This window comes from Sorex araneus, chromosome 2 (assembly GCF_027595985.1).
Source record: "Sorex araneus isolate mSorAra2 chromosome 2, mSorAra2.pri, whole genome shotgun sequence".
In the NCBI taxonomy this organism is placed as follows: domain Eukaryota; kingdom Metazoa; phylum Chordata; class Mammalia; order Eulipotyphla; family Soricidae; genus Sorex; species Sorex araneus.
The window spans coordinates 212407225-212434099 of NC_073303.1; the positions used below are offsets into that span (position 1 = coordinate 212407225).

Below are 26875 nucleotides of genomic sequence, written 5' to 3' on the forward strand. Positions count from 1 at the left end.
TCCACCACCAATAATGCCAGCATCCCTCCCATTGCTCCAACCCCATCCCCCTCCCCCTGCCTCTGTGGCAGGCACATTCCCTTTGACTCTTTCTTTCTCTCTCTCTCTCTCTCTCTCTCTCTCTCTCTCTCGCTCTCTCTCTCCCCCCCTCTCTCCCTCTTTCTCCTTTTCACTCTACATTTCTCATTTCTGTTGCTCACTTCCCATGCATATTTATGTTCTGCATATGAGAGATCATGATTTTGTATCTGTCCCTTTTTTTCTGATTGAGTTCACTCAGAAGATATCCTCCAATTCCATCCACATAGTGGCAAATCACATAATTTTGTTTTTTTTTCTACAGCTGCATAGTATTCCACAGTATAAATATACCACAACTTTTTGATCCATTTATTCATCGTTGAACATTGGGATATTTCTGTATCTTGGCTATTGTACTAAGTGCATCAGTGAACACAGGTGTGCAAATATATGTTCAAATTAATATTTTCTTGCTGGGGGGCAGATGACAGAGTTATATCACCAGGTCATATGGGAGTTCCATTGCTGTTTTGAGAAATGTCTGTACTGCTTTCCTTACAGGTGGAACCAGACATCATTCCCAACCAACAGAAAATGACACATCTCACCACATCCCTGCCAACATTGGTTATTCAGACTTTCTGATATATACTAGTTTGTTTTTTTTCTGGAAAGAGGGAAGTAGAGAGCCTCAGCTTAGAGTTTGTCAATACTAGAACTCTGATAACCAAATTGTACTGTCTTTACTTTACACCTTTCTACTACCTTAGTCTTTTAAAGTTGAATTAAAAAATTAAAACTTCTGTGAGGAGTTTATCTGTCTTTCTTAGGACAAAACCTGAAGACAGTGCTTATAACTCTGCAGGAATCAATAAACTTAAATTTTTGGCTTATTTGTGGGCCAAAGCTGGCTGTGCTCAGGGATTACACTTGACTTTGTGCTCAGGGATTACTCCTGAGAACCTTAAGGATGCCAGGGATCAAACCCAGTAGACTGCATGCAAGGCAAATATCCTTACTGCTCTATCATGGCTCCATGAACCTCCTCCCCCATATTTTTTGCTCCTTATAAAAGGGCAATGTGTTTATTTATTTTATGAGTAGGTACCATCTTTGAAAATTGACATATTATAAAAAACAAAATAAGTCACCAATTTACTGATTTTCCTTTTACAAGTTTCCTCCTAATTCTGCAGCAAGCAGTTAATTTCCATCTAGTGTGTGTTTGGCTATGTTCCAGCTCTGTGATTCAAAAAACTGTCAAAGTTTGCCTGGAAGCTTCATCCTGCCCTTTGGGAGCTAATCGGTGCTTAATTGAGTGTTTTTGAAACTTGAAAAAAAATTACAGCTCATAATAAGAGCCATATGTCAGTAACACACATTTAAAATAATACACACACATCTGCAAATAATATATACTCTTGTTATTTAAGATCTGCTCTAATGTTCTATTTTTGTAAAAGTGTGTAACAATCTACCCAATACTCCGTACATATTTTAATCTCTCCAACCCAATTCAATTAAGAATCTTGTAAAAATGGAAGAGGTTTTTATTTAACCAAGGAACTGTGATCCATACCCGGGAATCCCTTTGCAACTTTGCTGCCACTCACTCTTTTGACAAAAGAACTTAAATAAAAGGGCAAAGAGACAAGAGTTATGAGAATATTTGCGAAGCTGGAGAGTAATGGGCAAGTGATAATGAATTTAGTCGAGACCTTTCCCTGGAGAAAGCACAGAAGCTGAATGTTTCCTAACAGAATCTCAGAAAGGTTCTGCAAAGGGGGTCCCAGTAGTCCCTGAAAAATAAAATAACTGAAATCCAGCTACGACCCCTTTACTCTTAACCAGGCTGCACTTAGAGGTTGCGTATTTGCCAAGATTGGAACTTTGGCACCAAGAAACTTTCTACCCCTTTGAGGAAGGGCTGTCCTGAGGCACCTCCATTTCCTGCCCCAGCTCACATGCCCATCTCCCCTTCTGCAGACCTCCCCCCAAACTCTTTCTTTGTGGCTACCAGGGTGCTGTATCTCAGTGTCATGGATCCATGCATTTTGGCGACAAGTCCCTGCATGTCATTTTATCAGCAACTCCCTTATCCATTTTCTGTTTTTCAAAAATGTGTACAAAGTTTTCTTCATACGCATAATCTTCCTTCCTTCCTTCCTTCCTTCCTTCCTTCCTTCCTTCCTTCCTTCCTTCCTTCCTTCCTTCCTTCCTTCCTTCCTTCCTTCCTTCCTTCCTTCCTTCCTTCCTCTTTTCTATTATTATTATTAGATGGTTCCCAAAGAGATTACATTTGAACATGTGCTCATATGTTAAGTGAGTCAGTCATCAAAATCTAGCAAGATTCAGTACAGGAATGCCAGGATGTTTCAGCATATGCAAATCAGCCAGGGTAATCTATCATCATATCAACAAAAGGAAACATATGGGCAGAGGAACTCAGGTGTGAGGGACCTGGGTTCTCCAAGCCTGCTCAGATCAGAACTGGGCCTTCTCCACGCAGATTCTCCCCTTTTCTAGTAGCTAGGCAGTCACACCCACAGACTGCCCCAGGTGCCGTGTAATCCCATCAACGGCCAAGATCCACCAGAGACTATAAAACAAAAGCTACATTTGTGGCTCCAAGACCTCTTACTGTCTAGTTCTCCCTCTCGGAGAACATGGGAAGCTACCAAGAGTTTCCTGCCCACATGGCAGAGCCTGGCAAGCTTCCCATGGCATATTCCATATGCCAAAAACAGTAACAATGATGGGTCTCATTCCCCTGACCCTGAAAGAGCCTCCACTGCAGCACCGTTGGGAAGGGTGAGTAAAGAGAGGCTGCTAAAATCTCAGGGCTAGGACTAATGGAGACTTTACTGGTATCCGCTCGAGCAAATCGATGAACAACAGGATGACAGTGATACAGTGAATATCTGTGCAGATGAATATAGATAATACAGATACAGATTCAAAGGTATAGTGGTAATCCACTCCAATCTGAAAAATAGAATGAGCACAATTCTGGTGAAGCTCTTGGCTTCATTTGAAGATATATCACGGTCTTTTTCCTTCTCACAGAGATAATCAATCATTCCCCAAGTCTTCTTGCCTGGTGCAGTTGTGCTTTTATTAAGATGACTTGGGATAGGGGCTGGAGCAATAGCACAGCGGGTAGGGTGTTTGCCTTGCACGCGGCCGACCTGGGTTGGATTCCCAGCATCCCATATGGTCCTCTGAGCACCGCCAGGGGTAATTCCTGAGTGCAGAGCCAGGAGCAACCCCTGTGCATCGCCGGGTGTGACCCAAAAAGCAAAAAAAAAAAAAAAAAAAAAAGAAGACCTGGGATAGGATGAGATGGTAAAGGCACATGCATTGCATGTGACTGACAATGGTTTGATTCTCTGCACACACCATCTCTCAGGACCTCCAGGGGCATCCCTGGAGGCCCTGAAATACGGAGAGGATGGCCCAGTAATCTGTACCATGCCTCATCCTCAGCCTTCTCATCGAACCACTGACCTAGTTGGCCAAAATTGCTAGGAGGGGTCTGGGCCTCTTTAGCACTGCTTGGCAGATACAATAAAATTGAAAATAAAATAAAAAGACTCTCACATTGATATGTTTATTTTTGTTATCCTATATGTTTTATAAACACTGAGTCATTGTTTGATATCATGAAAAATTGGTATCGTGTTTTTATTTGACATTTTGTTATTTGACAAAATTTTTATTGTTGATCTGGGTAACCATACTTATTTTTCATTGTTTTGTATTATGGCTAAACTGCCATTTACCTGTTTCCTTCATGGTAGTGGTTCTCCCAAATGATTACTGAGTTTCAATATTTTTTCTTTTCCTTTTTTATCCATGGACAATGTTTCTATGACCATTCTTTCCCAAATATTGTCAAATAATATGGATTTTCTACATTCTTGATGAAACTTTATATAATTAGATTTTAGTTTTTTCCAAGATGTAGCTAGCACTGCTAAAGAGGGGTGGAATGAATTCTTCAGGCATCAAGAAGATGAGGAACTCTTTATTGAAGTCAGTGAATTGATGGCTCCAGTCAGTCCAATGGTGGAACTAAGCAAACACTACAAACGAGGTGCATACACCTCAGTGAACGTCAGGGGTTAACAGGCAGGATATTGACAGTGATGTGAAAAGATATTAGCAAGTGGCATACTGTGCCAGTTGGAGCCTGAAGAAAGATGGTTTTCTGCATAACAGAGACAGAGGAATCACCTAGGAATGACTGGGGAGGCAGAAGATGTCAGAATTGTTCTGAGTTCCATGGGCATTGTTGAGCCTCCATAAGGGAAAATCAAAGCAGTTATATTGTGGGGAATCAGAATGCATTAAGTAAAAGGAAAGTACAGAAGGGACATGCTTTCTTTTCTTTCTTAATTTAGCCACTCTGCCAAATTTTAAAAAATGGTTTAGGTAATGTGGTTACAATAGCATTAGCATTTATGGTATTGATGTATACAGTTACTACACACTATAACCACCAAAAACAAACTTGGCCCTTCATATGTCACTTCTAATATGTTCTTTATTTTCCTTTTTCCTCCCCTCACTTCTTGGTTATCTGAGTTTTGCAATCCAAGGCCAAGGGTTTGTCATAGTTGCATATTGTCTATTGCCTTATTTTATCTCTCTATTCCACAGATAAGTGAGATATTTGATATTTGTCCTTTCTCCTGATGACTTATTATACTTAACATGATGTCTTTCAGTTCCGTTCAAATTGCAGTGAATTTCAGATTTTCTTGTAGTGCACAGTAAGTTGGAATTTTTTTTTATTAAAGTATATTGGTGTACAATAGTATAAGTGTATGGTTTAGAGTTTCGATGTTTAAACATCATGTTCACCAAGCAAGTGCTGTTCTCCTACCACTGTGAAGCATATTTCTTTTTAAATGACTGATTCTTAATTCTCTTTATTGTGATGGTGAACATGTGTCAACTTGGAGGATGTTTGGGATGATTTGAATATCTAAATCAGTCAACTGTAGAACTTCCTGTGTTTGCCACACCTGTGTTCTTTATACTGATGTATAGAAAGAGGAGGCACACAAAACCCATCTCATATATACCTCAGCCCCAAACCTTTGCCTAGTCAGCATTACGAATGGAGGGACATGGAAAAAAGTCTGTTAATTGCCCTCTGTGACAAGAGTAAGCTTCATAAAATCAGTTAAAGATCTAAATATAATAAAAATGACCAGTCACTGTAAGGAAGAACGAATTCTCCAGCAGATTTTGTTGAACATCATCTATTCCATGGCTTTCTTGGGTCTCAACCCTGCCAGACTACACCTCAGATTTTTTTAATAATTTATTTTTCAGATTTAATTTTCTCTTTTATTATTATTTTTTAATTTTTGCGTCACACCCAGCGATGCTCAGGGCTTACTCCTGGCTCTGCACTCAGGAATTACTCCGGGTGGTGCTCAGAGGACCATATGGGACGCTGGACTGAACCCGGGTTGGCTGCATGCAAGGCAAATGCCCTACCCCGCTGTGCTATTGCTCCAGCCCCACACTTCAGATTTTGGACTCACTAGTCTCCATAATTTCAGAGCCAAATCCTCAAAATAAATCTCTTTCTACACACACACAAACACAGACACACAGACACACAGACACACACACTCCTCTTGGTTTGGATTCTCTAAAGAATCCTGATAATCGCCTTCATATTTTATATTTTGGGTACAGAATTTCATGTAGCCCCAATAAATGAAGACACTGAGGACGCAGGATAGTGTTTATCAGCTCTTAGGTCTCCTAGAGCAGAGGTAAACATTTTAGAAGAAAGCAACCATGAGATGCTAATTAAGTCTTTGAAAGAAGTGACACTGTACGGTGCCTGGAACATCTGTAAGATGTAAAGCCTCATGATATTAAACTAAATCACTGTCCTTCACACTAGAAATTACAACCCCAGGGGAGAGTGGAAAAATTCCAAAGACGATGCAATCTAGATAGATGCTGTCTCTCTTCTTGCGCTTTGGGCCACATGGGGTCACCTCTGGCAAGTGTCGGACTGACACCTCCCCTCATGGCTGAACTGTAGTTCAGCAAGACCAGGGTCTAACTAGCTCTTCAAAACCATTGGACGGCTCATCTTCTTTACAAAATATTCAGGTGTGCTCGTCTCTGTGGACTATGGGAAGAGAACATTCATTACACTTTCCTAAACATAATGTGGCTTGCAGGCTTAAATCTTGGATAATAGAGCCTCAGCTCCCAGCGTTCAGGGCTTACAGCCACAGGCAGCTACTGTCCCTGCATCTGTTTGTCTGCAGCAAGTTCATTACTATCATCTTCTGTTCCCATCAGAACTCAGCTCTTTGAGAAATGAGACTCGCCACAATCACCTTCTGTTCCACTGGCGATTATATAGCTTGTCTTTTAGAGTGCCAAATATTTTCTGTATAGTCTGAGTCTCTGATATTTCTACCATTAGTGAAAACACTTTTCACAGACAGCAGGAAAAATATCCTAGCCTATATTCTTCAAGTATATTCAATCCAAATGATGATGAATTAGGGAAGATATTCCATCATATTTGCTTACTTTTTGCTAGGGCTCATTCAGTGAAGAAAGAAACTTATTATTTGGCTCAGTTGTTCTGCTCTGTTTTTGTTTAAAACAAGTTTATCAATGCATAGTAATCTGGGTGAGATATTATTCAGATGTCCTTGGTATTAACAAGTTATCTAAGATTCACATTTTTATAGTTCTTAGACATTTTATGAATCATTCTTGTGACTCTGTAGCAAGAGTATATGGTTGTACCTTCAGCAGTGTTATATTAAAATTCTCCACTGGGATAATGTAGTTCATATGTCTCAATGGGATTAAGCACATGCTTTCAGAAGTCTCATATGAACATATGATGTGCATGTGCACTTATCTCAGTGTCAGTGCAGTGACTTCGTTGCTGAGCCATTAATCATCAGCAGGGCTGAAATAGTGTAGAGAAGTTTTGAGATGCAAAAAATGAATAACCACGTCATCATCAGTTACTAAAGTCTTTGAAGTAAGTAGATTTAACAGGAGCCATCTAAAAGCAACCCCGAATCTGAGTCATTGAGATCCAATAAGGGTAAACTTTGCTAAGAAACAATGAATGGAGATAAAAAACAAGTTTAGTGTTCTTACAGGGACACAGAGTACCAGAAATACGGTGCCAAGGATATTGGAAATGAGGAAACTGGTTGGCTGTGAACTAGGCGGAGTGAACGTGACCTTCCTTACTAACTGAAACCATGAGCGTCCTGAAAGCAACAACAGTGACTGCTTTAGAACTAAGAACTGGGTTCTTACAATCCTCTTGTTAAGGTGGTGGGATCAGTACTGAATATTGTGTACCCAAAACTCAATTATGAACAACATGGTAAATCATGGTGCTTTAATAACATTAAAAAAAATCCACTTGAAATAGGATTTACATTGGGTTAAGTTTTATGATCTTTTTAAACACTCTTGATTCAGCTGCAATTATTGGAGAGCACAGGGGGATACTGAAGGACGCTTATTCTGAGTGAGATGCAGAGGAAGGCAAAAATCTGTTGCCTTGCAAACTCCATTGGAAAGACCACTTTTATATTGGTCTGGTACTTCTGCATCTAGTTTTGAAATGGTTATTTTGGATAAAAAGCAGTCTCAAATGCATTGTCCTTTATGAATGTTTCTAACATTGTTGACTATTTAAAATTATTTTAAAAGTTTCCTTTAGATTAAAATAACTGTAGCACTCTAGCACTGTCGTCCCGTTGTTCATCGATTTGCTCAAGCGGGCACCAGTAACATCTCCATTGTGACACTGGTTGTTACTGTTTTTGGCATATTTGAATATGCCACAAGGAGCTGGCCAGGCTCTGCCATGCGGGCGGGATACTCTCCATAGCTTGCTGGGCTCTCCGAGAGGGACGGGAGGAATTGAACGCGGGTCGGTAGCGTGCGAGGTAAAATGCAATACCCGCTGTGCTATCACTCCAAAATGAAATAAAATGAAACAAATGTTGGGGCTGGAGAGATAGCACAAGTTGTAGAACAAATGCCTAGCACGAGTCAGGCCCTAAGCTTGATTCTTGGCAGCACCTGGCTCCTGAGTGCCTCTGGGGAGAGTCCTGGTGGTCCTTGAACACCTCTGGGTGTGGCTTCAGTGACCCTCAAGCACAGCTAGATCAGACACCCGAGGATGGTCCTGCTGCTCAGAGCTGGGCTGAATTGTTTTGCAAGTGGGGTACGGGCCCTTGACATTGCTGAATGTGAACCCATAAAAACAAATTTTCAAAAGGACAATGTTCCTGTTTTGCTTGCTGACCCTACGTGATAGAAAAATAGAGATCCTGGTAGAGAGGAAAGAAAAGCGAAGACCTAAATGACTCCTGACCTGGAGAGTTGAATTTTTCAGAAAGATAAAATCCCCAAGCTCGTAAATCCTAATAACAGAGTTAAGCCCAAAGCAGATAAGTTGGAACTGAATAAAATCATGTCTCAAAATAAAATTGTGTGGGGCTGGAGCGATAGCACAGTGGAGGGCGTTTGCCTTGCACGCGACTGACCTGAGTTCAATTCCCAGCACCCCATATTGTCCCCCGAGCACCACAAGGAGTAATTCCTGAGTGCATGAGCCAGGAGTCACCCCTGTGCATCACCAGGTGTGACCCAAAAGGCAAAAAAAAAATTGTGTAAGTTAATTTTTATGAAGAATATGTAAGACCTTTTTTTTTAAATTTTCTTTTTGGGTCACACCTGGCGATGCTCAGGGGTGACTCCTGGTTCTGCACTCAGAAATTACTCCTTATGGAGTAATTTCACTAGGGGGACCAAATGGGATGCTGGGAATCGAACCCGGGTCTGCTGCATGCAAGGCAAATGCCTTACCCACTGTGCTATTGCTCCAGCCCATAAGACAGTTCTTTTACTATTTATATTTTTACAATGTGGTAAAAGCTTTCTATTTATTATCTACCTTAATATTTCTTTTGGTTCTACATATTTTGTCTCTACTTTCAGAGGAAAATAAGTCCAGAGGTTAAATTACCTTCTAAAGTAAAGCAATCAATGAGAATCCAAGCAAGATTTTAAATCGGAATCACTTAATTTCAGTGCTCCCTATTTTGATCATACTTCAGATTTCATGACAGATACAAAGTGATTGCCTGTAGATCACTGAAATTTTGAAAAGTGAAAATCTTCAAAGAACTACCTCTACACAAGATAGGATTTATTCCCAGAGACAAGGATTACTTGGGTCAGGTCATGAAATACTCTGTTGTGTGTTGTAAACCGTGTTGTATACATATTATACCACAATTTCAATTAGGATATCATCAATGTTTACTAAGCAGGATTTTATTCAACTAAACTTAAGATGAAATGTTCTCCCAGGTTCTCCAAGGTTATACATAAATTTTCAAAATTTCATATTCATTTCAAGCATTTGTATTTTATAATTTAATTAATTTTGAACCATTTTTAATGGTTTAATAACTGACATACTACACATTGCAGTTATTTAATGTGAATGTATACAACTTGATGAGATTGGACATAAGTAGATATTCATAAAATCATAATCATAATCTCCAATGCAAACCTATTGAGAATCTTTAAATTTTTCTACCACCTCATTATTTTTGTGTGATAATAACACTTAAAAATATACCATCTTATGGCGCAGAAAAAAAATATGTTTTGAACTTGAACAGCGGGACGCTTGGGAAGTCTCGGGCTGGGGCTGGTACCGGCTCTGGCTCGCGCTCTGTCGGGATTCTAACCGGGTGGCCATGTGTTTGCACGGCCGCTCTGCTGCTGAATGCCCAACATCCAGAGCCAGCTAGATGACTTCTGAACCCAGCAAGTGCTCCCAACCATGTCCCCAGACCGTGAACTAAGCTTTTGCTTTATGGTGCCCCAGGAACGGAAATGATAAAATTCCCCACTTAAATCTCCATGTACTTAATTACTAAAGCACAGAAATCCTAAACCGAGCGGCCGACTTATTCTCATTCTTGGAAAACTAATTATCAAATGTTTCCTTGTCAATAGGGCCATATTTTGGGGGGATAAACCCCAAGAAGAATAGTGACTTCAGTGTTGAAAAACCAACAACAATAGTGAGTTTTGAGTTTAAATATGGAATGTAATCAAGATAAAGAGAAAATGAAGTGAATTTTATCAGTTATGCAGGAGGGGGTGGGGGGATGGGATGTGTACTGGTTTTTTTTTTTTTTTTTGGTGATGGAATATGGGCACTGGTGAAGGGATGGGTGTTTGAGCATTGTATAACTGAGACATAAGCCTGAGAAGTTTGTAACTTTCCACATGGTGATTCAATAAAATAAATTTAAAAAACAAAAACAAAACAAAACAAAAAAAATATACCACCTTAGTAAATTATTAAGTATACAACAAAATATCGTTAACTACAGGGGGCTGGAGCGATAGTACAGTAGGCAGGGTATTTGCTTTTCATGCAGCTGACCCAGGTTTGATTCCTGGCATTCCATATGGTTCCCCTGAGCACTGAGCACGGAGCCAGGAGTAATCGCTGAACACTTCCTGGTGTGGCCCAAAAACAAACAAACAAAAGAGTTAACTATAGAGATCTAGGTCTTTTATAACTAAACTTTTGTAGGTTGTGGTGAATACTTCCATTTCTCTGACTTCAATACCTAGAAACCACTATACTATTCTGTTCCTATAAGTTTGACTATTTTAGATTCCACATAAAGTGGTTTCAAAAAGTACTTGTCCTTCTGCGTATCACTTATTTCCATTAGTGTAGTGTTCTCTAGCTTTACCCAAGTTGTCACAAATGGCAGAAAATTCTTCTGAATTATATATTTATCTGATATATATTTTCTTTATCCAAGTATCTGAAAATGAACATTTATGCTTTTATGAACATTAAAGGATAATGAACATTAAAAGCTAATGAACATTATGCTTTTATGTCTAAAATGTCATTAATAATAAACACAAGAATGCAGATATGGCTTTATTTCAAATGAGATCTTGAGATCTTTATTACAAATCCACAGAAGTAATTCTACAGGATCATGTGATACTTCTATTTTTAATATTTTCCAGAAATTTTAATACTATTTTATATAGTACCAACTTACATTTTACCAATAGAGCAAGGGATTTCTTTTCCTCTACTTTTCCACCGATGTTTGTTTTTTTCTCTCTCTTTGATGATAACTATTCAGTAATAGCAATTCTTACAGTATTGATATGATGGCTCATTATGGTTTTGATTTATATTTAATGATGATGATATATCTTTTGGTTCTTTTTTGATATATCTTGTAGTTATTTGCATATTTCTTTGGAAAAAATATCTCTTCAGACCCTAACCCATTTTTAAACTGTATTACTCGGAATTTATTTTTGCTACTGAGGTATAGGAATTACTTATGTCTATTTTTGATTTATTATAATTTACAGTAATATTAAAATCATTGTGGCATTGTTACAGAGCTATTAGACCAATTGCTCCACCAGTGTTTCAAGATCTCTCCATCGTTATTTCGTGGTTATCTCCCCTCTCCTGGCCTTATTCTAGTGAGCTGCATATATTAGATATTACCGGGTAAATGACCTGAAAATATTAGTAGACTTCCTTTCATTTTATTTATGGTCTCCTTCGCTGTGCAAAGCTTTTCAATTTATGTGTTCTACTTGATTGTTTTTGCTTTTATTGCCTTTGCTTTTGTTGGCAGATGCAAGCTCTCCGTGACAAGATCGCAGTCAAGGAGCTTACTCCCTAATATCGCTCTGCTGGAGCAAGAGGCTACTTGTTTTTGAGCTCCCAGGAAATCAAGCATTAAATTTTGGTTCCAGAAAGAAAAGAGACATCCGACAGCAATTGAAGTTGTCAAAAAAGGGAACAGAGACGTGCTAAAAGACAATCCAAGTACTGCCTGGACAAATTTACCCATTATCTATCTGTCTGCAGAAGGCGTCTCTCAAAAAAGACCTTTTAAGAAATTTCCAGTCAGCATCTTCCAGCTGGTGAGAGAGGAGGTTGACTAATGTCTGATGCGAGTCTTCCCGCTGCTAGTCACGTCCCTTCACGCTGGGGTCTTCTGTCCCGCCTCAGCTGCGCAGCAGGCCTCCGCTCGCTTTAGAACTGATGTTGCTGCCTCCTACAGGGTCTTCCCAGGTATGAAGGGAATGTGCAATTGACCTTCTCTTCTTGTGCATCCTGCATTTTCTTTATTTTTTAGCTCCAAGAGGCAAGGCAAATTTGCCCTTGCTAAATATTGTCAAGCATTGCCTTTGCTAAACAGTCTGAGTTACAAAGAAAATAAGAAGTCAAAGGAGAGTATTTTATTTTGGAGGGGCTGGGGGATGAGGGTGTTGTTTGGGTCACACCCAGTGATGCTCAGGTCTTACTCCTTCCTCTGCACTCAGGGATCACTCGTGATGGTGCTCCTGGGACTGTGTCTGGTGTCGAGGATCCAACCAATGTTGGCTACTTGCAAGGCAAGTGCCTAACACCCTGTATTATCTATCTAATCTTCACTGTAGCACTGTAGCACTGTCATCCTGTTGCTCATCGATTTGCTCGAGCAGGCACCAGTAACGTCTCCATTGTGAGACTTGTTACTGGTTTTGGCATATCCAATACACCATGTGTAGCTTGTCATGCTCTGCCATACGAGTGGGATACTCTCGGTAGCTTGCCGGGCTCTCTGAGAGGGACGGAGGAATTGAACCCTGGTTGGCTGCTTGAAAGGCAAATGCCCTACCCGCTGTGCTATTGCTCCAGCCCTCTATCTAATCTTGTATTTTTAAATTACAAACTTAAGATGATGCCCCCCCTTTTTTTACAGAAAAGGGAAGAGAGAAAAATAGTATAAACCCTGCCCTCATAAGTGGTAGATACACATCCCAGAATTGTCTTAAATTTAACTTCACGTCAGCATCATGTTCTGACGTCCTCAGCAGGAATCTTGATGTAATTCAGGGAATCATTTTGTCTTCGTCACATAGGATTTTATTTTCCCACCAAGCACACTCTCCTAGTATAATTCCATTCCCCCCCCCCTCCATTTCATCTCCAGTTCAGGCCATGTGATGCCAGGATGGGTTGAATGGCTCTGGAAAAAAATCAAAGTTGCCTTATTGAAGCTTGAGTTTCAAATGTCTTGAAGTTGAGAGAAACAGAAGGGATTCCAAGCATGCGCAGTAGCTCCGGAAGGCTTTCATCGAGTAGGGGGAGGTTGCCCACTCCGCAGTCTTCCGGGATGGTGGGAGAAGGAGGGTCAGAGGCAAAGGACAGATGCTGCTGAAAAGTGTCAGAGAGGGTTCCTGAGCCTCCACCTTCTCTCAAACCCACAGGAGGAAGTCCGAGCATCAGGAAGAGACTAGAACATCTATACTCATTAGTGGGACTCAGAAACAGACGGGACCCAAGCTCTCTTCATTTTAATTTTTTCTCAAGTTTTAAATTCGAGGCATCGTGACCTACAATGTTGTTCATGCTAGGGTGTCATGTACACAACATAGCTACGCCCTTCACCAGCGGAACCTCCCCTCCTCAGACTATGCAAGTGACACCCCCTCCCCCCAACTCCATTCCTAGCCAAGCCGAGTTTCTGCAAAGACTTTACGGAAACTATAGAAGTTCTCAAGAAGAAACAATTGAAAATATCTCTAGGCTGAAAGGCCTATTCATGCAGAAGAGATTCCAAATGTTTCCTCTGTTTGAAAGTACGTTTTCAAATTCTTTATTTAAAAATTATTTTCTTTTACAAAAATTGTTTTTTGAAAAAAAACATTATAGTCTCTTGGATTTATAATATTGTTAATAGTCAATTTTCATGCATATTATTTACAGGGACTGGAGCGATAGCACAGCAGGTAGGGCGTTTGCCTTGCACTCTAGCCAACCTGGGTTTGATTCTTCTGTCCCTCTCGGAGAGCCCGGCAAGCTACCGAGAGTATCTCTCCCGCTCGGCAGAGTCTGGCAAGCTACCGTGTGCCCATGGCGTATTGGATATGCCAAGAACAGTAACAACAAGTCTCACAATGGAGACGTTACTGGTGCCCACTAGAGCAAATCAATGAACAACCGGATGACAGCGCTGCAATGCTACATTATTGCCAGTGCACACCCTCCACCAGAGGGTTTGTTTCCCACCATCACTGTCCCTGTGTCTCTCTCCTGCCCCATTCTCTCCCCTCTCCCCTCCCTTGTGGAAATCTTCCATGTGAAGACCAGTTCTCAGTTTCTGTTGCCTTTGAGCATTTGTTATGCCCTTCCTTTGTTTCTTTATATACTACGTATGAGAGAGACCCTTCTGTGTCTGTCCTCTTTCTAACTTCACTCAACATGATACTCTTCAGATCTAGGTAGCAAATTCAGATCCAAATTGCCTAATTCTGTCTTATAGCCAGGTGGTATTTCATTTCATTGCATCTACATGTAGCCCAGTTTCTTTATCCAGTAATCTATTCCTAGATACTTGGGTCACTTCCAGATTTTGGCTATTATGACTCATGCTGCAATGAACACTGGAGTGCAGATATCTTTTAAAAAAAAATTTAAAAGTTGGGACCGGATCGATAGCACAGTGGATAGGGCGTTTGCCTTGCACACGGCTGACCTGAGGTTCAATCCCTAGTATCCCATATGGTCCCCCAAGCACTCCAGGAGTAATTCCTGAGTGCAGAACCAGGAGAAACCCTGAGCAAGGCCGGGTGTGACCCAAAAGGCAAAAAAAAAAAAAAAAAAAAAAGAGTTGTTGAACCCTTAGGGTAGTTGTCAAGAAATGGAAATTCCTTATTTTTTTTTTTTTGCCACACCTGGCGATGTGCAGGGGTTACTCCTAGCTCATGCACTCAGAAATTACTTCTGGCAGTGCTCAGGGGACCATTTGGGATGCTGGGAATCGAACCCGGGTTGGCTGCGTGCAAGGCAAACACCCTACCCCCTGTGCTATCGCTCCAGGCCCCAAATTCCTTACTTTAAAAAATACATTCAGAGTTGCTTACAAGGTGAAACTCTTGTGCTTTTGGTAGAAGTATTTGATTATTCTCCCCTCCAAAAAACAGTTGGACCTTTGTCCTGAAGAGCCTCCCTGTGCACGTTTTGGGAATGAAAAAGAGTTTAGGCAGAATAGTGGGACCTCAGGAACGGCTGTTGGAAATCAGTGAGACCCTGAATAGAATAGAATTGGTTAGAAGCGCCTGGGCCTTGGCACACAAACGACCTTGTCCAACTTCCCCATAAGAGAGAGTTTCCCAAGATTGGTGGAGGTGGCAAGGTTGAGAGAAATGGCAGGGCGGGGCTGCAGGTTCTTAAGGGGTGCGGGCATTACAAGGAGCTGCCCCTGCGGCAGAGATGAGCCCAGGGGGGCTAGGAAGAGAGAGGAGGTTGCCATGATCTAGACCCAGAAAGAGAGACGGTGGGGGGGGGAGAGAGAGAGACAGAGAGACAGAGACTGAGAGAGACAGAGACCGAGAGAGACAGAGGAGACAGAGAAAGACAGAGAGACAGACACGGACACAGAGACTGAGATAGAGAGACAGAGAGAGGCAGAGAGCAGAGCTTGGGGGAGCCTTGGAAGCCCCAGGCTTCCCGCTTGCACTTAGCATCCTTCTCTGCGGACACAGCTGGCGGCCGCGGTTAGAGCTAGCAGCAACAGGCATGCTGAGAGGATCCCCGACAGAGAGGGTGCCAGGATGGGTGAACATGGATGCACCTGGACAGAAAGAGTCTTCGGAAGAAGATATAGTTACAAACATTCTGAATTATGGGGCTGAAATATGTGGGATTGGAGTAATGGGGAAAAATATATAACCAACAGATTCATTCTTATAGTCTTCACTCTTAATATTCTTATATTCTCTCTCCCTTTTTTGCATTACCCAAAAGATGTTTTCCTTTGAATGTATTATCCCATATTTTTGGTAGGCTGTGTACAGGCAAATAGATGATTAGTAACTTATGAAAGGCAGTTACGATGTGCTTTCCTGTTTTGTTTTTCATTCTTGATAAGAGGTCTTAAATAATTGTGCAATGTAGCTGTAGAATTTACACCATTACTGTATTATGTTTTAAAATTTAAAACAATTTTTGTCTTTTTCACATCCTTAAGGGGTATTTTATACCGTATCACTGTATCACTGTCATCCTGTTGCTCATCGATTTGCTCCAGCAGGCACCAGTAACATCTCCACTGTGAGAATTGTTACTGTTTTTGGCATATTGATTACGCCACGGGTAGCTTGCCAGGCTCTGCCATGCAGGCGGAATACTCTCAGTAGCTTGTTGGGCTCTCTGAGAGGCATGAAGGAATCGAACCCGGGTCAGCCGCGTGCAAGGCAAACGCCCTCCCCACTGTGCTATCACTCCAGCCCTTTCTAGAGTTGTAAAAATAAAAAAGTTTATAGTTCAATCAAAATCTTTCTCTACTTCCTTCACATGGCCTAAATTCCCCAAATCTCCAAGATATTCCTTTATAAGTTGTGTTTGCCTAGTAAAGGCCTAATTTATAAGTGAATTTCATTGTTGGATAAATGTTGATAAAAAGCATGCTGATTTGAACTTAAAATTGGGAGACTAATATTAAGCAATTGAACTGGATTCAAAGTGAAGTAGCATATAGCTTCTCTTTTGTAAGACTGAGACACAAGTGACTGTGAATACATACTTCTCAGCTAGATACTGTCTCCTGAGTATTTTCCAAGTTTAATTTTTTCCTTGGAATTACCTTCTTATGGAGACAATCCAGATAATGTATAGGTGTTCTGTGGCTAAACTAGCATTGCATTTCTGTGCTCTTCAAGTAAGATGAAGATGTTAGATTGCCACACACTTTTAATGAAGGCTGTATATCCTGTTTTATGGTCAACACACCATCCGTTGGGGGTGTTTCCTTGGAATACAAGCAAGGATTAGAGTCTGCATTTCAGTTTTTAAAGAAATGTTCTTTTAACATTTGAAGCATTGATATTTTTAGTTTTAATTTATTTGTTGATGTATATTAGTTTATAAGATTGTATATGTTTTAGGAGTATGTTACCAAATCGTGATAGTTATTAAGAAGTACCAATAAAGCGTCAACATCCCTCGACCACAGACCATTGAACACTACCCTCTCTTTCAACTCACAATTCTTTATAATCTCAACTTTGTGGTCATAGTTTAAAGGTTCTTTTTCATTGTGAGCTATATATTCTCTTATTTAATTAACATTCTGTTAATTAGTCATCAGTTGAAGATATCTTATTCTTAGAAAATTGGGATAATTCAAAAGCAGCAAAGTAATGATTATAATGAACAAAAAAATTTGCTTTTAACTCAAAGGCAAATTGACTCCCTGATTTGTATTTTATGGGTCCTTTAATGCCATTATCAATTGTAATTGTGAGAGTAGGATGAATATAAGCTGAATGCAACAGATAATGAAATTTCTCAAACTAAATGAGAGATGTAGAAAATTCATTCTTGAGAAAAATTTCTCTGTGTGCTTCATTTTGTGCACTTCACTGAAGACTGGAAAATAATAATTGATAAACAGTTTGGAAATCAAAATGTTTAAGACATAAATAAGAAAATATAGGAATATGATATAAGTTCCTATATGCCATATTGCAGAATAATGGGTCTAATCTAAGTGAATATGTCGGTGGTTTTACTTATGATGACAGTAAACAAAATCACTAAATGTTAATCAAATAGGGCTGGAGCGATAGCACAATGGTTGGGCGTTCGCCTTTCACGAGGTCGACCTGTGTTCGATTCCTCCGACCCTCTTGGAGAGCCCGGCGAGCTACTGAGAGTATGGAGCCTGCACGGCAGAGCCTGGCAAGCTACCCGTGCGTATAGGATATGCCAAAAAATACAGTAACAATAAGTCTCTCAATGAGAGACGTTACTGGTGCCCGCTCGAACAAATCGATGAGCAACGGGATGACAATGACAGTTAATCAAACTTTTTCCAATAGCTATCTTAAACCTGAAATTTCTTTTCCCTCAATTTCTCTTGCATGACTCATACCCAGGTCCTCATAATTTAGAAAACATGCAATAATGAAGACCATTCCTTAATTTTGCGACCTATGCTTAAGAGGATAAAAAAAATACTTAAATTAATATTTAAACAACTGTTAAATTATTGAAAAAAATCTCATTCTTACATCTATAAGAAACATTAAAATCTAGGAGTTCAGTTCTTCCTATCACATACATACCCACCTAAATATTGAATGAAGAGCTAAAAATGAAAATTTTGAACTAAAAATAAATTTTTAGTTCAAAAACTAAAAATCTTCAACAAATTTTTGCATCACTCTGATGTGTATGTGTGAAAGTATGAAAAAAAACCTTCACGTGTGCACAGTATCAAATACTCCTACTCTAATATCAGTCTTGGATGGTGTTGAGCATGTTTGCGTCATATGCTTTAATGATTTTCCCTGAAAAGTAATAAAAATGTAACATAATAGCAATAAATCCCTATAATGCAAAACATTTATAACTACATTTATAAAACAATTTTTATTCATAAGGAGGAAAAAAGGTATAGAATTTATACGTTCAAATATATAGAAACTTCCTTCAAATAGTCTTAGAGTAGTAGACACTATCCAGTGCTAATACCACTGCATAAAATATATTTTTATTATCTTCTAACCTTCTGGATTTTTTTTTAGTAGTAGAAAGTAGTAGAAAGTTTTTCTTAATTTATGATTGAGAAGTGGTGGGAAGTTTTTCTCCTTTGGCACATGGTTAGATTTCTATAAACATTTCAAAGTTATTCATAGTCTATTTGTTTGAGTATATTGAATAATACAGCAGGGTTTTATTCTTTTCAAAGTAAGAAAAATATGATTAAGTTTCTCCAAGTGGCCAAAGAGAAAGTACAAGAATTAAGGTGTTAGCTTGCACATGGCCCATACTGATTAGATCCTCAACACGGCATATGGCTCCCTGAGTACCTACCAGGGCACAGAGACAGATTTAGGTCCTGAAAACTGCTAGCTGTGGTTCAAAAACTAAAAACAGAACAAAACAAAAAACATTGGTAAGAGACTAATAAGTAGTTTAAGGCAGTTTCATTCAGAGTTCCTAGATTATTTTGAGTTGGGTAGCAGTCCATGAATATTAAATAACTTTGTTAAGTAACTGCTTTGAAATCATATGCTTTTTCTGATTACATAGACGATAGTAATATTGTTTAAAAATAGTTCTTCCACTTAACCACCATGGCCTGCTTCTTGATGAGCATATTAATAATGGCCTATCATTATGAATCATTTATACCATGATACTTTATATGAATTAATCATAAAGCATCCTACTCACAGGAAGGAAACTGAGATGCAGAAAGGCTTAGTAACTTATCCAATATCACCCAATTAACTTATAGCAGGTTCAGAATTTGAATAAGTGTGTATGTGGTATATTTTGTATATGTATTAATTAATGAAGTTGAACTAAAGCAATTGAGGTATGCATAATTACATGTCAAATTTTGTTTTTTGGAAACAATGTACCCAAAATATTATACTTGTGCTTAAAACATAGACTTTAAAAACAATTTTTATTCATAATGGCCAAAAGGAAAGGTGGTAAGAGAGAGAGAGAGAAAGAGAGAGAAAAGAAGGGAGGGAGGGAAGGAGGGAGGGGGAAGGGAGAGAGAAGAAAAGTACCAGCCATAGAGGCAGGCATGGAGAGGGTGGGAGAGAAATGGGGACCATTGGTAGTGGGAAAAATTATACACTGGTGAAGGGACGGGTGTTGGAATATTATATGACTGAAATCCGATCATGAGCAACTTTGTAAATGTGTTTATCATTGTGATTCAATAAAAATTTCTTTAAATAAGAATAAAACCATTTTTATTGTGATGTGATTTTTCATTGATCTCTTGATAGAAATTCAACATAACAATGTTGATTTTAAGTGCAAAAATAATATTAAACATTTATGATATAATTCGGGCTGGAGCTATAGCACATCGGTAGGGAGTTTGCTTTGCATGTGGCTGACCCAGGTTTGATTCCTCCTCTCGGAGAGCCTGGCAAGCTACCGAGAGTATCTCGCCCACACGGCAGAGCCTGGCAAGCTACCTGTGGCATATTCAATATGCTAAAAACAGTAGCAACAAGTCTCACAATGGAGGTGTTACTGGTGCCCATTCAAGCAAATTGATGAACAAGGGGATGACAGTGACAATGATACAGTGATGATATAATTCAATATGTTTTGTAATAATCTTTAATATGTATAATTTTATATTTGAGATAATAGAAGTAAAGAAAACATAGGAGAGCTTTTGAGTTCTTGAAAAACATGTACAAAGTTTCCTATATATTCTTCTAAGAATTCTAGAGCCAGTAACAAAAATCAAGGAACAAGTAGTAGTCTTATTATAAAGTAGTATAGGCTACTTTTTGTAGAAATGTCTACTTATAATTATGAAAAGTTATGAGGTTTTGAAGTTATAATTATTTGAAAATTTGGTAAAATAATATAAATTAATCTTTTTATATTAATTAGTATATAAACTTTATTGCCACATACTCCTTTAACAGATAAAAGGAGAATGCTTTTGGTATACAGGGGATATTGGTGGTGGGGAATGTGCACTGGTGGAGGGATGGGTGCTTGATCATTGTGTGATTGTAACCCAAACTTGAAAGCTTGTAACTATCTCATGGTGATTCAATAATTTTTTTTTTTTAAAAAGGAGAATGTTTCAGAAAGGCCACATTTAGATGAAATTTGAACCTGTGAGTAAGGATACCACTAACCTACTTTGAAATAGAAATCTAATAATATTGACTAAATTCCTTGTTATTTTTCTTGGCTCATTGGTAAGTCATTAAAAGCTAAAATATTTAATATGAAGAAGTCCAATTCAACTAAGAGTGGGGGTCTTAAGAAAATGGAACTTTCACTTTTTTTTAACTTCTTAGGGATAGCTGAAGTTATATTTATACTGAACTCTTTACAAGTTATGTAGAGCATTTGAAGTCTCTGCTTTGTGAAAGACATTCTTTACTTTCTGAATGCTTTCTGAATCACTTATGCAGAATACAAGACAATGAAAAATTGTCCTTAGGACATTGTAGTTTAGTCCAAGAGTTAAAAGCATGCATGGCTAAGTTAGACTAAGGTAGGTGTAATCCAACTTTGCCATGACTTTGGACAGTTATATATTGACTCTGCACATCTTTTTTCCATGTAAAACTATAGTGGTAATGAAAATCCACTTTGAGGGGAGGAGGGTATTGTGAGGATTAAATGAGATAGCATGCATAAATTTTAAATCAATACTAATACACAGATTGAGTAATGAAAGGGGAGCTCAAGTTAATGAAATTGCTCATGTTAATTGCTCATGTTAATGCTATTTATAAGAAGTCTCTGACTGAGGCATTTGCCAGGGATGAACTCGTTTGTGGTTATGCTGTAGATTTAAAATTTCAATTTAAATATTATTATGAATCTAATCAATCATTTTATTAACATAATTTAAAGCACTTTGATTGTAGAGGGAAAAAGCAAGTAAAATAATATTGCAATAGTTAAAGATCAAATATGTAGAACTTTGCTGAAATAAAGTCTTAGGAGAGATCAAGTCCTAATATTTTCAGGATTGTTTCTAAGATTAGTTCAAACAAAAGACTCACTTTCAATAGCTCCTAAATTTATCATATGAACCACCCTTTATTGATCACTGTATCACTGTCACTGTCATTCTGTTGCTCATCGATTTGCTCGAGGAGGCACCAGTAACGTCTCCATTGTGAGACTTGTTGTTACTGTTTTTGGCATATCAAATATGCCACGGGTAGCTTGTCAGGCTCTGCCATGTGGGCGAGATATTCTCGGTAGTTTGCCAGGCTCTCCGAGAGGGATGGAGGAACTGAACTTAGCCTCATGCAAGGCAAACGCCCTACCTGCTGGGCTATCTATCCAGGGGGCATTATTGACAAATTCTAGAATCATGTGCCCTGGTTTAGTTCCTAGCATTTCTGAGCTTCAATTTTCTCATTTATGAAACTCTTTGTCCTGCCTAATTAGATACTAAGTAGATGAGATGATACCTCTAAAGGAACATCACCTTATGTAAAAAATCAAGTTATTATTTATTGGGTTTAAGAATGATTCTTAGATATCATAATAGCCTGTTTTCTGAAAAGCAAATTAACTTAGTTCCCTAGAATCACAAAGACATAAAAAGTGGACAAAAATTTTATATTTATTTTTATTAAGTGTCAAAATTTAAAGCTATGCTAATGAAACTAGATCATATGTTTCTGCCAAGACTTCAGCCAGAAAGGATGAACTTATACTTTTGTAATGGGATGCCTGAAAATTACTTCAGTTACCTTTGAGCAGACCTGAGAAAAGATGAGTTCTAGTCAGAGATGCTTTGGGGAACTCTCATGCCCTATCAGACAGATAACTTTCTTCTTGCCCTTTCCATCATAAATATATCTTTACAGGTGATAGATCCTGGAGAACTCAGACAGAATCTGCTCTTTCTGTCTGGCATTACCAGCATGGAAGAACTTATGGGCTCATCAATTCTGCCTGTAAGAACTTAGCTGGCTTAGAGAATTACTTGCATTAACTGCAATGATATAAATTCACCACATAACATTGTTCAGAATACTAATAGCTAAAAATTGGAAACAAACTAAGGACCATTGATTGGGAATGATTGAAATACATTGTGGTACACCCTATCCAAGAACTATATATTATTTATACAAAGCATAATATACACAAAAATAAAGTAGGTTCCATGTAAGGACATGGAGTGGTGTTATAATGAATTGTAAGTAAAACAGTATGATCTCATGTTTGAGGAGAAATATAAAGCTGCCCCTATACCATTCATGATCAATATTAAACATATTTACACATACGTAAAAGTTCAGAGAGAAGTGTTTATTAAAATGTGTATCTCCGTTGGGATGTAAGGCTTTAAAGAGAGGACATTTTGTCTGTTTTACTTATGTATGGACTTTATATTTTATTATTGGATTTCATTTTACATTAAAGTAATTGCTGTTTTTCAATTATGTAGATATTTTAGATGCTTACACAGATGCACACAGATGCACACACATGAACTAAAGTCAGGTTACTGATGTAATTTTTTTTTTATTGAATCACTGTGAGAACAATTACAAAGCTTTCCAGTTTAAGTCTCGGTCATAAAATGATTAAACACCCATCCCTTCACCAGTGCACATGTTCCACCACCAAGAATCCTAGTATACCCCAATTCCACCCCTCCCGCTGCCTGTGTGGCAGACAATTTCCACTTTACTCTCTCCACTTTAATCACATTCAATATTTCAACAAAAGGCCCACCATTATTATTTGGAATTTTCCCTGAACAATCAGACCTGCTGAAAAGGCATCATTAGATAACTTGTTTTCTGTTGCTGGTTATTTATGATATTTTAGTAATAAGTCTGGAGGGATTTCTGCCCAAAGCCACTGGGTTCCGAGATTGGTTTGTGTGCCTCTGGGATCGTGGCCGTTCGTGGGCGTTGACTCAGGGCCTCGTGGGGCGGAGAGAGGGTACTGCTGTAATTTATCTTTTGTACCTTCCTTGTTCTTTCTGCCCGTTGGCTTTACCTGGCCTGTTCAATTCTGGCCTCTGTGTGTGTGCATTTCCTGGCTACAGATCAAACCTGAAGAGACCACGAAATGTAAACGTGGGTGGGCATGTGTACGCCCCTCAGTCAAAGATTTTATTGGCAACAATTTGTGTAGTGATCTTTGCAAGCCCACACCAAGCTCTTCTTTATTATTCCTCACTCAATTCAGACTACATTCTGTCTGCTGAGATTCTGATTTTTAATTTTCCACTTTATGTGTCAGCTCAAGCTCAAAAGTTTGCTTCTGGGTTGTATTTTATAACTAAAAGGGAAACGTGTATGTATTTTCCCTAAGCTTTCTTTATGATGACAATATGCCCTCCTGGTTTGGACTAGCAACTACATTAATTTATAAGTGCAGTTATATTCTTTGAACAACTGGTAGAAGGAGGGAATCTGTTCTATTTGCTGGATCACGGCTGACAATAAAGCACCAGGTGGCAACCAAATATCTTAATTTGAAAGCTTCTATGCCAAATACGCTAAGTTTTTCTTCACCTCTTCCCTCTTTTAAGGATATCTTGGAGCGATAGCACAGCGGGTAGGGCATTTGCCTTGCACGCGGCCGACCCGGTTCGATTCCCAGCATCCCATATGGTCCCCTGAGCACCGCCAGGAATAATTCCTGAGTGCAGAGCCAGGAGTAACCCCTGTGCATCACCGGGTGTGACCCAAAAAGCAAAAAAAAAAACAACCTTAAAAACTTTTCATGATCAAGAAATGCTCTTTTGGTCTAGAACCAAGAGATTTCCTGGCATTTAACTAAACAATAGTATGTACTCCTGAGTTTGTAAGAAATTCACTTTATAATGTTATAATCCCTAAACACCAGGAGAGCAAAAACAGTTTACCCCACAAGATGCAATAAAGCTAGACTTAAAAATGATTCCTTCAAATAGGTAATAATTGTACAAACATGCCACTGAAGTCATATCTGAATAATTTAAATGTATTTCTTTACTGATGTTTAATTTTTGTTTTTTACTAATATGAATTTTATAGTAAAACATTTTTATCATTTGCTTAATGTCTCCATGTACAAAAATTAGAAACAATCAATTCAACTTGAGATGTGGCTAGTAAGTAAATACCTAGTCTTACTCATGACTGATGGGACTCTCACATTTAAGCCAAATGGTGTATTGATGCAAATTTCTAACCTTTGCAAGATTACATCCTGTCAAGGGAATCCAAGTCAGCTATAAATGGATAAATTATGAAAGCTAATTTGTGCATTTTAAATTCCTCTATATTTAGAGTGAATTGCCAATACTAAAAAGTCCTCTTTTTTCCCCTACTTTTCACCTTGGAAATAAAATGAACTAAGAATATATAGCTCTATGCCTGCAAGTTCCTTCAGTTTCGAAGTTTTACATGCAAACCTTCATGAGTAACCCAACTGGAAAAGGTTCAGGGGGAACAATACATTTTCTTTGTTTTAAGGTCATGTTTAATTAACTAATTAATTAATTAATTTTGGGGGGGTCACACCTAGCAATGCACAGGAGTTACTCCTGGCTCTGCACTCAGGAATTACTCCTGGCGGTGCTCAGGGGACCATATGGGATGCTGGGAATGGAACTCGGGTCGGCCGCGTGCCAGACAACCGCCTTACCCGCTGTGCTATTGCTCCAGCCCCTCAGGTTTAATTTAGAAACATTACTAGATAACTGCTCATTAGAGTGCATATCTGCCATTTCTAAACTATTATCTTAATTAAATCACTTTATGCGTTTGGTCTAAAGTTTCTACATTGTGACATCATCTCTTCATGTAGGGAAAGCCTATCAATAATACTCAGAACAGAGTGATGCAGAATCTCTTGCCCACATGCCTGGCTGTATTCCCCGGGGCCCCTCGGGCTCCAGCTTCCCTCCCCACCCTGAGCAGAGCTCCCGGTGGCCGAAGACCACTGAAACCTAGCTGCAGCCATGCTCAAGGCTCCTCTCTACACATTTGGACAGGCCTCATGCATGAAGGTACCGGCAGAGGAACCCAGGTGTGTGTAATCCCATCAACGGCCAACATCCAGAGAAAAACTTAAAAGCAAGCTCTCAGAAGCGATATCTTTAGCCTGCTTCTCCCTCTGGGAGAAACTGGCAAGCTTCTGAGAGTTTCCTGCCCACATGAGACAGCCTTGCAAGCTTCCCATGGTGTATTCATATGCAAAATCCAGTAACAAGCTGGATCTCATTCCCCTGACCCTGAAGAGCCCCCAGTGCAACATCGTTAGGAGGGTTGAGTTGAGAGAGACTTCTAAGATCTCAGGGAAAGGACGAAATGAGATGTTACTGAGCCCCCCCCCCCCCTGAGAAATCGGCGATTAACGTGATATTGTGATTGATTGTGATTGATCTTACTTTTGAGGACCAAAACCTAGGAGTCTGAAGTAACAAAGTGACAGCCCATGAGACTGAAATCTCCATTCTCACACAAAAATAAACAGACTTGTGAAAAATATCAGCTCTCAAAAATTTGTAGTGTCTACTAAGAGACTTCATCAAGACAGCAGGACAAAAAAAAAAAACCCTAAGAATAATTAGACAAGCAAGAAGGAACACAGACTCACTTTGATTGCCTCTTCAAAAGCACAGACATTCACAGGAAGCCAGAGAAATCACAGAGAATCAAGGAAGAACGATGCCAGCTAAGGGACACAGTGAATTTCCAGTAATTGACACCCCAAAAAGACACAGATTCAAAACCAGCTGACTAAGAATTCAAAATAATTGTTCTCTATATACTTAGGGAGCTACAAGAAAATACAGATAAAAATGTTAACTGATAGAATGGGAAAAGTATTTGCAAACCATATATATAAGAAGTTAATATGCAGATGTATATGATAAGAATATTAACCCCTTTCAAAAATAAACTCACAATATTCAATAACAAGAGCAATAAAAACAAAATGGTCTAAGAATCTGAATAGGCTTATATTTTTACAAAGAAATATACGAATGGTCAAGCAGTATAGGAACATGATATAGAAGTACTTGGCAATAGGCTTAGTTTCAGGGAGGCCAGGAGGAGCCATTATGACCTAAGGCTAGTCTAGGGTTTGAGGGACTTGATTTGAGGTCTAGAAAATCTACAAAAGCAATATTGGAGGGAGATTTGGAAGTGTCCATCAAGATGATGGTTTGAAGAAAGAGAGCAGTTAGAATATTAAATGTGAGTCACTGGTATTGCA

At 39.0% G+C, this 26875-nt stretch overlaps 1 non-coding gene across 1 annotated transcript; it reads left to right on the forward strand.

Annotated features, from left to right (window-relative positions):
• The first annotated feature begins 5030 nt into the window (after positions 1 to 5030).
• On the forward strand, positions 5031 to 5160 carry LOC129403056 (small nucleolar RNA SNORA51). The gene has a single exon (XR_008629045.1). It is a non-coding gene; the product is annotated as a small nucleolar RNA SNORA51 (small nucleolar RNA).
• Positions 5161 to 26875: the final 21715 nt, after the last annotated feature.